Below are 9,729 nucleotides of genomic sequence, written 5' to 3'. Positions count from 1 at the left end.
GACTAGTGTATTGTGTTTTGTGACTAAGACTATACAACAATCCCAACTATATCAAATCACAGTGGGAATGTTATTGCTTTTACTGCTGTTTAGCATAGGATTATGTAATTGCATTTATAACTGCATAGGCCAAAACAAAAATCTGCCAACCTCGGTTCAAGAAAGCAGGTGGCACTGATGATTGTAAATGAGATGTATGATACAGTTTGGGCAGAAGAACAGGAAGAAGAAAAAGAGAAAATTAACAGGCTCATGAATATGGAAGCTCAGACCAAGGTGGTGCCGAGTAGGCACCAAAGTGGGGTGATTGTACGAGAAAACTTTAAGTAGGTGTGATGGAGTTAGGACTCACCAATGCTGGCACCACCCACTGGTTGCTCTGGGAATTAGTTCTGTCTAGTCACAGAGCACCTTTTTCACATGGTGCCTTGCCCCTCATCTGCTCTGCTGCTTTGGGGACCCTCATTGCTCCCAGCTCAGCAGCATCCTCTTCAGGACACTGCCCTCCAGCAGCACCCACTGCTCCAGTCTCACCCCCTTCTGGGGGTTTGGTGTTATCAGCAGTCCACAATCTGCACCTGTTGTAGTGGCCAGCTACAGCCTCTAAGTCTAGCCCCTTATTGAAGGGCCCAGCCACAGCCTGGATCAGGCCACACTCCTCTTCAGCCCAATGTAGCACAAGGAGAAGGGGGGGCCCAGGCCCACCCGCTACTCTGGATCCCAACCCAGGGACCCTCTAGCAGCAGTCTCTCTGCCCTCCTTCTCTCCCCTTGCCCTGCTATTGTCCCTGGGCCACTTCCCCTTCAGCCCTATGCACCTGCTTGGGGTTTTCCTTGGCCAAAGCACCCCAACTCTGCTCTGCCCAAAGTGCTACCTTCCAGCAGAGGAGCCAGTCCTCCTCCCTTAACCATCAGGAAGAGACTGCCCACACTCTTCCTGGGCAGCCTTTATATATGGCTGAGTCTGGCTCTGATTGGTTGTCTGTAACCCAGCCTCTGATTGGCTCCCTAGCAGGCCTTCTCTGATTGGCCGCCGACCTGCACCACCTCCCTGGCCTGCTGAAGCCCCATCTAGGATAGGAGTGGGGTAGCCACCCCACTACAGTAGGCCTGAGACTTTGGTCAAGCTAAAGTGTGTACGTGACCAGAGAGCAAAAGTGGAGGGCATGGAAACTTTCCATTGTAAGGAAATTTGCAATAGCTCATCTTGAGAAATGTAACCGCAACAGCTAGTGTTAGGCTGTTAACCATAATAGGATTACCTGTCAATAACAGGAAAAGCTTGCCTTCACTATATTCCTAATAATGTAAAGTACTGTTAAGTTTTCTTTTTTTGGGGAAAAATACTAATGTGGAAGTGTGCTTGACTAATTGTGGTTTTCAGCTATATAAGCTTCTGTATTTCCTCCCTTCAGGAGAGCAGCTACACTGTGGCTGACTCTCCCTGCATATGCTTGTAATAAAGTGGGCCTGGCCTCAGGCTTGTTCTGATCCAAACACAATGCGTGGTTAATTTTCCACAACAACCACCAATACTGCAGCTCCTTTTGTGAGATTTCCAGCTGCGCAATACTGCTGGTATTCCAGGGGAGCAATTCTTGACTCCAGTAAGCATTTATCTCAGCCCCGTTCTGTGTATCACAGGTTTCTCTAGGAAAGGGCAGTGAATGGTTCTAGGGTCCAATGATCCTCATTCAAATCAAGCTAGAACCTGATAATCCTTCCCCTTTCCCAGGTTGTGGGAGGGAAGACATCTAAAAGAGTTCTCTGAGCTACAGCACACGGCTAAGTAAAGAGAAAGAGCCACCCAGGTAGTGCCCTATAGCTCACCCCTAACCCTTGATACTGGTCCTTTCTACAGAATGTGAAGGGAGAGGAGGCGGTGCAGGAGCCTTCTGGGGACGCAGATCTGAGGCTTCGAGAGAGACAGATTTTCTGAGACATCAGAGCGCTGTAAACCATGCAGCCACCCCCTAAATCAGGGGCCTGTTCCAGCCCTGAGTCTGGGCTACCGGGATCCCTCCCACAGAGCAGGGTGCCCACAGATTACAGCCTGAAAATAGGCATGGGAAACTAACTCCTGCTCTCCCTGACAGGGCCTCCCCTAGACCAAATGGCACCCCAGGCGAGAAGCATCTTCGGTGCCCCCCCCCCATGTTAAACCACTGAATACCTTATTTTTATTGCATTTGTAGCTCATTTTGTTATTTTGATGCACAATTTGGATGAATGATTTTCTCTGTCATATAAGTTGATAAATTTGCATGCTAGGATCTGTAAATCTGTATTTATTCATCCCTTATAGAAGCAAATAAAAAATTCATTTCCTTTCAGCAAATAGAAACTTTTAAACTTTAACAGTAACTGAAATGTACTAACATCTAGAAATCGAACGGTCACCAACACAGGGTGGACCAGTCTTAAATAGTGTTACACTAAGAGACAGCGTTAGACTGTTAACCGTAGGCCTTTAGTTCAATGGTCTCTTTTCTCGCCTTTCCCCTCATGAACTGAAGCGCAGCACAGAGAGAGCCAAACACTGGCCAATGGCATTTTCAAGTGATAAAATAGCAAGCAATGACACTCTTGCATTGGCCATCAATTGAAGATATGTTTTAATGAGCCTGAGCTTCAAGGTGAGACACAGAACACCAAAAACAAGCCAAGCAGGTCAGTGTGGAGAGGGTTAAACTGAAAGTCTAGAGGTTCCTGGTTCAATCCCAGGCTGTGGCATGCTTTTTCATCCGTCTTTGTGCAGGAGAGGGCTGTTTTCTGGAAGTGCAGCGGTGCCTTTATCTGCCACGAGTCCCTCATTTCGGGCTCTGCAGCAGGAAAAGACAGCGTGGGCTTGTGCACCAAGTTGGCCCACCTGAGCTTTCTTTCTTCTCTTGTTCTTTCTCAGCAAGGGAAAGAAAAAGAAGCTCTCCTTCAAGCTGAAGTCACAAGAGCAACGTAAGGATGACTTCCTGAGTGCTGGCTCCAGTCCTTTGCTCTACCAGCTGACCTATCGAAGGGCTGCCACCACTTTCTCCAGGTTCTCCCATCGGGGTATGCCAGGGCGAGCACCACCCAAGTGGATGGAATTTGAGGGGCAGGGCAGAGCATTATGATGGAGTTTCTGTAGTGTAGTGGTTATCACGTTTGCTTAACATGCAAAAGGCCCCCGGTTCAAAACCAGGCAGAAACATGATAGCGTACTTTTCCCAGCTCCTCTAGCTGTCCAGCAAGGCATTCCTCCTTCTGCCACTGGCCTGTCCCTGGGATAACCCCGACCCCCGCAGGACAGAGGGTGGTGAAATGAGCTGAGAAAGCGTCTTTGAATCAGCTGGGGAAAGCTGGAGGATCTAGGCCAGTCACCTTGTGGCTTCACCTCCTCTGCCCTTGGAGGTTGGCCTAAGGAGGCTGGCTCGTCCTGCTGGCCTCCCTTGTGTGACTTGCCAAAGGAGGAAGTGAGACAGAAATGGGGCAAAAGAGGAAAGTCATGCTGAGGAAGGCAGGGCAGAAGCTAAGCGGCTAATCGGGGTTAGTAGAGCGTCACCATTCGTTCTGCCAAAGCCTGGGGAGGTGCAGTTGGCTGCTGGGAGGTAGAATCCTGTGCCTGCCTCCTGGTTTCCCAGGGTTGGCTACTTGCAGTCCAGCAGATGAAGGGCGATTCTGGGTGAAAGGAAGACAAGCAAAGCTGAGTCCGAGTGGGCAGGGGCCAGCACTCTTTTCTGGCCAAGCTGGGGGTGTGGTGATGGGCTTGAGAGGCTCCCAGCCACATGTGGGGCAGTGAGAGCCACTAGTCCTTTGTGGCTGACCCAGGGGCGTGATTGATGGCTTTGGAGGCAGGGCTGGCTGTGAGCAACTGGGATCCAGGAAACCCCGGCCTGCCCTTCCGAGGGCCGAACCCATCATAGTGCGGTTGGCTGCTGGCAGGTAGAATCCTGTGCCTGCCTCTTGGCAGCCCAGGGATGGCTACTTGCCTCCCAGGAGAAGAAGCGGGATTGTGGATGAAAGGAAAAGAAGAAATGGTGAGTCCAAGTGGGTTCCCTTCTGGCCAAGATGATGTGCTGTGATGGTCTTGGGAGTGGCCTGTGAGCCATGGGTGGACTTAGAATCATAGAATAACAGGGTTGGAAGGGACCTCAGGAGGTCATCTAAGTCCAAACCCTGCTTAAAGCAGGGCCAAGCCCCAATTTTTGCCCCAGATCCATAAATGGCCCCCTCAAGGATTGAACTCACAACACTGGGTTTAGCAGGGCAATGCTCAAACCACTGAGCTATCCCTCCCCCCCTTGTTCCAGTGAGAACTTGTTCCAGTGAGAACCGCTACTCCTTTCTGGCCAACTTGGGGGCACCAATGATGACTTAAGAGTGGGGGCAGGGGGCTGGCTGCGAGTGAATGGGATCCAGGAAGCTCCAGGCTGCTTTTCTGGGGTCCAAGTCTTCTGCTTCTCTCCTGCCTTGGGGAGCCCAGCCTTAAGACTGCCCAATACGTGCTGCAGCTCGAGCATTAAGCCTTCCTCTGTGGCCTGTGCTGGAGATGACCCTCAACCCCTGTGGGATATTGTTGGGGGAAAATCCTGACTGCAAATAATTCTGGCCACCAGATCAACAAGTTGGGTCCAATGGGGCAAGCTGGTGGCCTGGTGACTTAGTTAGCTGGCCAGCAGGTCAAGCCGTTACTCTGCATATGGGGGAGGTGGCCGCTGAGGTTCTCCCTGAGCTGCTGCACCCTAAAATCCCTGCAGCCAGCAAGATGAGCCAGAAGTCCAGAGAAAGGAGGCAAAGGGGTGGCCCAAGCCACTTCTAGTACTGCCCCTGCCCCAGACAGCCCACGGAGACCCACTGCCTCCCCGCAAGTGATGAATGGATCTATGCCAGCTGCTATATGCCCTGCCGCCTTTGCCCCCCTCTCTCCATGCCACACCATTCCTGGAAGTGGCCGGCATGTCCCTGTGGCCCCTAGGGGGAGAACATCTCCGCACACTGCCCCTGCCTGAGTGCAAACTCCACAGCTGCCCCCCACATCTCCCCACCTAAGAGCCACTGCCAGGGGGAGTGTGTGCTGGTCAGTTTGGGAGCTGCGCCGCCCGAGGTAAGCACCCCCCCCCCCCGACCTCCTCCCGCACCCCTACTCCCTGCCCCCATTCAGAGGCTCTCTGTGTCTTGAACAAGGACTTTCAAGGATTGGCCAAGAACTTCTTTTCTGTTTATGATAAAGATATACAAAAAAGGGAGCCCAACAGATAAGTTTTGTTCAGCAAGAAAAAACTGACAGGCCAAGCCAGGATCTCACAGTTACTAGGAAGGCTCTTCAGCCAGCTCTTCCCAAACGCCAGTCTCTAGAGGCTTTTGACACATGATATATCTCAAAATAGCCCCCTGTAGCCCACATATTCATCATTCATATATGGTTGTGATATTTCATACAAAGCATGATCTGCTGAAATCCGTCATTCTGTCCAAATACGTTTAGCTCTCCTGCTGGTAATCGCTGATAATCACTCACCTTTCCTGATCACTCTGGTTATAGTGTGAATGGTGACACCCATTGTTTCATGTTCTCTGTGTATATAAATCTCCCCACTGTATTTTCCACTGAATGCATCCAATGAAGTGAGCTGTAGCTCACGAAAGCTTATGCTCTAATAAATTTCTTAGTCTCTAAGGTGCCACAAGTCCTCCTGTTCTTTTTACGGATACAGACTAACACGGCTGCTACTCGAGAGATGATACAGACAAACAGTAGGGAAATGGGGACTACAGTGATAGAACAAACACAGAAATGAGGATTTCACATCCCAGCTGTTGCTAAGTGAGTTCTTGCCAGACAGGATGCTATCAAACTAAGTTTCCTTTTACATCTTCTAGGCACTTCCCTTTTTCTGGTGGCGATAGGCATTATCAGGACAGGATTGTATTCCTAACAGCCCAATAGTACCTTCTTTCAGTGTGACTAGTTTGGAATGTGAGGATGTGACCGGTTGCTTCCCAGCTTATGGCTGCCTCTGCTGCCTTGCCAAAGGCCTTAACTTAAGCACAGAGCCTCAGACTGTCACAGTAAGAGAAGGACCTTACACCGGCAGACCACGATTTTGATTCTTTCTTTTATACCTCTAGAACTAGCTAAATAATAAACATAAATGCAAATTCTTAAAGTACAGGCCTTTGCAGACAGGCCTGAATATCTATATCCTAACAGTGCGCAGACATCCCCAGCGAATCACAAGGACGTGCGGCACAGACTCTTGTGTTGCAGCAATTGCAGTTCAAGCAACCCCCTTGCCAATGCCCATCACGGCAGCCTTTTCATCAACTGCGGGGTTGTGATTTGATTCTTTCCAACGCTTTTCTCTAAAGAAGCCTTTTCCTTGGCAAGCTATTACTTGGATTGCCAAGGGAGGTCTCTTCTGTTTCCCAGGAAGGCATAGGAAAACATGAGCAGAGGAGACCAAAAGCCACACAACAAGGCACCACTGGGAGTTGAACCCAGGATCTCCCGTTTACTAAACAGGTGCTTTAGCCAGCTAAGCCATGGTGCCTGCCTCAAGAAGGTGCTTTCAACTGTTCCACTTCATAGAATCATAGAATATCAGGGTTGGAAGGGACCTCAGGAGGTCATCTCGTCCAACCCCCTGCTCAAAGCAGGACCAATCCCCAACTAAATCATCCCAGCCAGGGCTTTGTCAAGCCTGACCTTAAAAACTTCTAAGGAAGGAGATTCCACCACCTCCCTTGGAAACCCATTCCAGTGCTTCACCACCTTCCTAGTGAAAAAGCTTTTCCTAATATCCAACCTAGACCTCCCCCACTGCAACTTCAGACCATTACTCCTTGTTCTGTCATCTACTACCACTGAGAACAGTCTAGATCCATCCTCTTTGGAACCCCCTTTGAGGTAGTTGAAAGCAGCTATCAAATCCCCCCTCATTCTACTCTTCCGCAGACTAAACAATCTCAGTTCCCTCAGCCTCTCCTCATAAGTCATGTGTTCCAGTCCCCTAATCATTTTTGTTGCCCTCTGCTGGACTCTTTCCAATTTTTCCACATCCTTATTCTAGTGTGGGACCCAAAACTGGACACAGTACTCCAGATGAGGCCTCACCAGTGTCAAATAGAGGGGAACGATCACATCCCTCGATCTGCTGGCAATGTTCCTACTTAATACATCCCAAAATGCCGTTAGCATTCTTGGCAATAAGGGCACACTGTTGACTCATATCCAGCTTCTTGTCCACTTTCAGAGTAGCAGCCGTGTTAGTCTGTATTCGCAAAAAGAAAAGGAGTACTTGTGGCACCTTAGAGACTAACCAATTTATTTGAGCATAAGCTTTCGTGAGCTACAGCTCACTTCATCGGATGCATACTGTGGAAACTGCAGAAGACATTATATACACAGAGACCATGAAACAATACCTCCTCCCACCCCACTCTCCTGCTGGTAATAGCTTATCTAAAGTGATCACTCTCCTTACAATGAGTATGATAATCAAGTTGGGCCATTTCCAGCACAAATCCAGGTTGTCTCACCCCCCCCCCCCAAACTCACTCTCCTGCTGGCAATAGCTCATCCAAACTGACCACTCTCCTTACAATGTGTATGATAATTTTACATTTGGGGACAATGTATACCTTCAGATCAGCGGCACTGCTATGGGTACCCGCATGGCCCCACAGTATGCCAACATTTTTATGGCTGATTTAGAACAACGCTTCCTCAGCTCTCGTCCCCTAATGCCCCTACTCTACTTGCGCTATATTGATGACATCTTCATCATCTGGACCCATGGAAAAGAAGCCCTTGAGGAATTCCACCACGATTTCAACAATTTCCATCCAACCATCAGCCTCAGCCTGGTCCAGTCCACACAAGAGGTCCACTTCCTGGACACTACAGTGCTAATAAACAATGGTCACATAAACACCACCCTATACCAGAAACCTACTGACCGCTATTCCTACCTACATGCCTCCAGCTTTCACCCTGACCACACCACACGATCCATCGTCTACAGCCAATCTCTGCGATACAACCGCATTTGCTCCAACCCCTCAGACAGAGACCAACACCTACAAGATCTCTATCAAGCATTCTTACAACTACAATACCCACCTGCGGAAGTGAAGAAACAGATTGATAGAGCCAGAAGAGTTCCCAGAAGTCACCTACTACAGGACAGGCCTAACAAAGAAAATAACAGAACGCCACTAGCCATCACCTTCAGCCCCCAACTAAAACCCCTCCAACGCATTATTAAGGATCTACAACCTATCCTGAAGGATGACCCAACACTCTCACAAATCTTGGGAGACAGGCCAGTCCTTGCCTACAGACAGCCCCCCAACCTGAAGCAAATACTCACCAACAACCATATACCACACAACAGAACCACTAACCCAGGAACCTATCCTTGCCCACATATCTATTCAGGGGACACCATCACAGGGCCTAAGAACATCAGCCACACTATCAGAGGCTCGTTCACCTGCACATCCACCAATGTGATATATGCCATCATGTGCCAGCAATGCCCCTCTGCCATGTACATTGGTCAAACTGGACAGTCTCTACGTAAAAGAATCAATGGACACAAATCAGATGTCAAGAATTATAACATTCATAAACCAGTCGGAGACACTTCAATCTCTCTGGTCACGCAACTACAGACATGAAGGTCGCTATCTTAAAACAAAAAAACTTCAAATCCAGACTCCAGCGAGAAACTGCTGAATTGGAATTCATTTGCAAATTGGATACTATTAATTTAGGCTTAAATAGAGACTGGGAGTGGCTAAGTCATTATGCAAGGTAGCCTATTTCCCCTTGTTTTTTCCTAACCCCCACACCCCCAGACGTTCTGGTTAAACTTGGATTTATGCTGGAAATGGCCCACCTTGATTATCATACACATTGTAAGGAGAGTGGTCAGTTTGGATGAGCTATTGCCAGCAGGAGAGTGAGTTTGTGTGTGTATGGGGGTGGGGGGTGAGACAACCTGGATTTGTGCTGGAAATGGCCCACCTTGATTATCATGCACATTGTAGGGAGAGTGGTCACTTTGGATAAGCTATTACCAGCAGGAGAGTGAGTTTGTGTGTGTATGGGGGTGGGGGGGGTGAGACAACCTGGATTTGTGCTGGAAATAGCCTACTTTGATTTTCATACACATTGTAAGGAGAGTGGTTGTTAGAGAGCTTATTCCTTCACTCTCCCACTTCCCTGGTTCTTCTCGCATGAACAGAGAGCAACAATACCCGAAGTCTGAAGGTGCAAACAATTCGATGTTTATTGGGGTGAACTTCCAGCAAGCTAAATACAAGTTCCTTTTTCCTTATTTTCGAATCCCAACTTACTTCCTGTTTGTCCCTAATTTATATAGTAATATTCTTAGCTATACCTTAACCAATCATTCTATTAAAATTTAACTAACCAATCCTAACATATTGTAATATGATCAGCTAACCAATTATATCCCACCACCTTAATTAGATTACACCCAGCAAAATTAATTATACAGCAGACAGAAACAATCACAGAACCAGACAGAGATTATACAGACAAACAATAACAAAGTGGGAACTATAATGACAAAACAATACAGGAGTGAGGATTTCACATCCCAGTATTGATAAGTGAGTTCTTGCCAGACAGGATGCTGTTTCCTTTTACATTCTCTAGGCACTCCCTTTCTCTGGAGGTGATAGGCATTATCAGGACAGGATTGTATTCAGGACAGGATTGTAT

General features: G+C 48.4%; 2 non-coding genes across 2 annotated transcripts; one reads left to right on the top strand and one right to left on the bottom strand.

The window, feature by feature from the left end:
• The first annotated feature begins 3,113 nt into the window (after window positions 1–3,113).
• TRNAV-AAC (transfer RNA valine (anticodon AAC)) lies at window positions 3,114–3,186 on the top strand. The gene has a single exon. It is a non-coding gene; the product is annotated as a tRNA-Val (tRNA).
• A 3,266-nt stretch (window positions 3,187–6,452) lies between these two features.
• On the bottom strand, window positions 6,453–6,526 carry TRNAT-AGU (transfer RNA threonine (anticodon AGU)). Its single transcript has one exon. It is a non-coding gene; the product is annotated as a tRNA-Thr (tRNA).
• Between the last annotated feature and the right edge of the window lie 3,203 nt (window positions 6,527–9,729).

The sequence above is a fragment of the Caretta caretta genome, chromosome 28 (genome assembly GCF_965140235.1).
Source record: "Caretta caretta isolate rCarCar2 chromosome 28, rCarCar1.hap1, whole genome shotgun sequence".
In the NCBI taxonomy this organism is placed as follows: Eukaryota; Metazoa; Chordata; order Testudines; family Cheloniidae; genus Caretta; species Caretta caretta.
The sequence above is the reverse complement of the archived record's forward strand: the minus strand, read 5'-3'. Positions and strand labels throughout refer to the sequence as shown.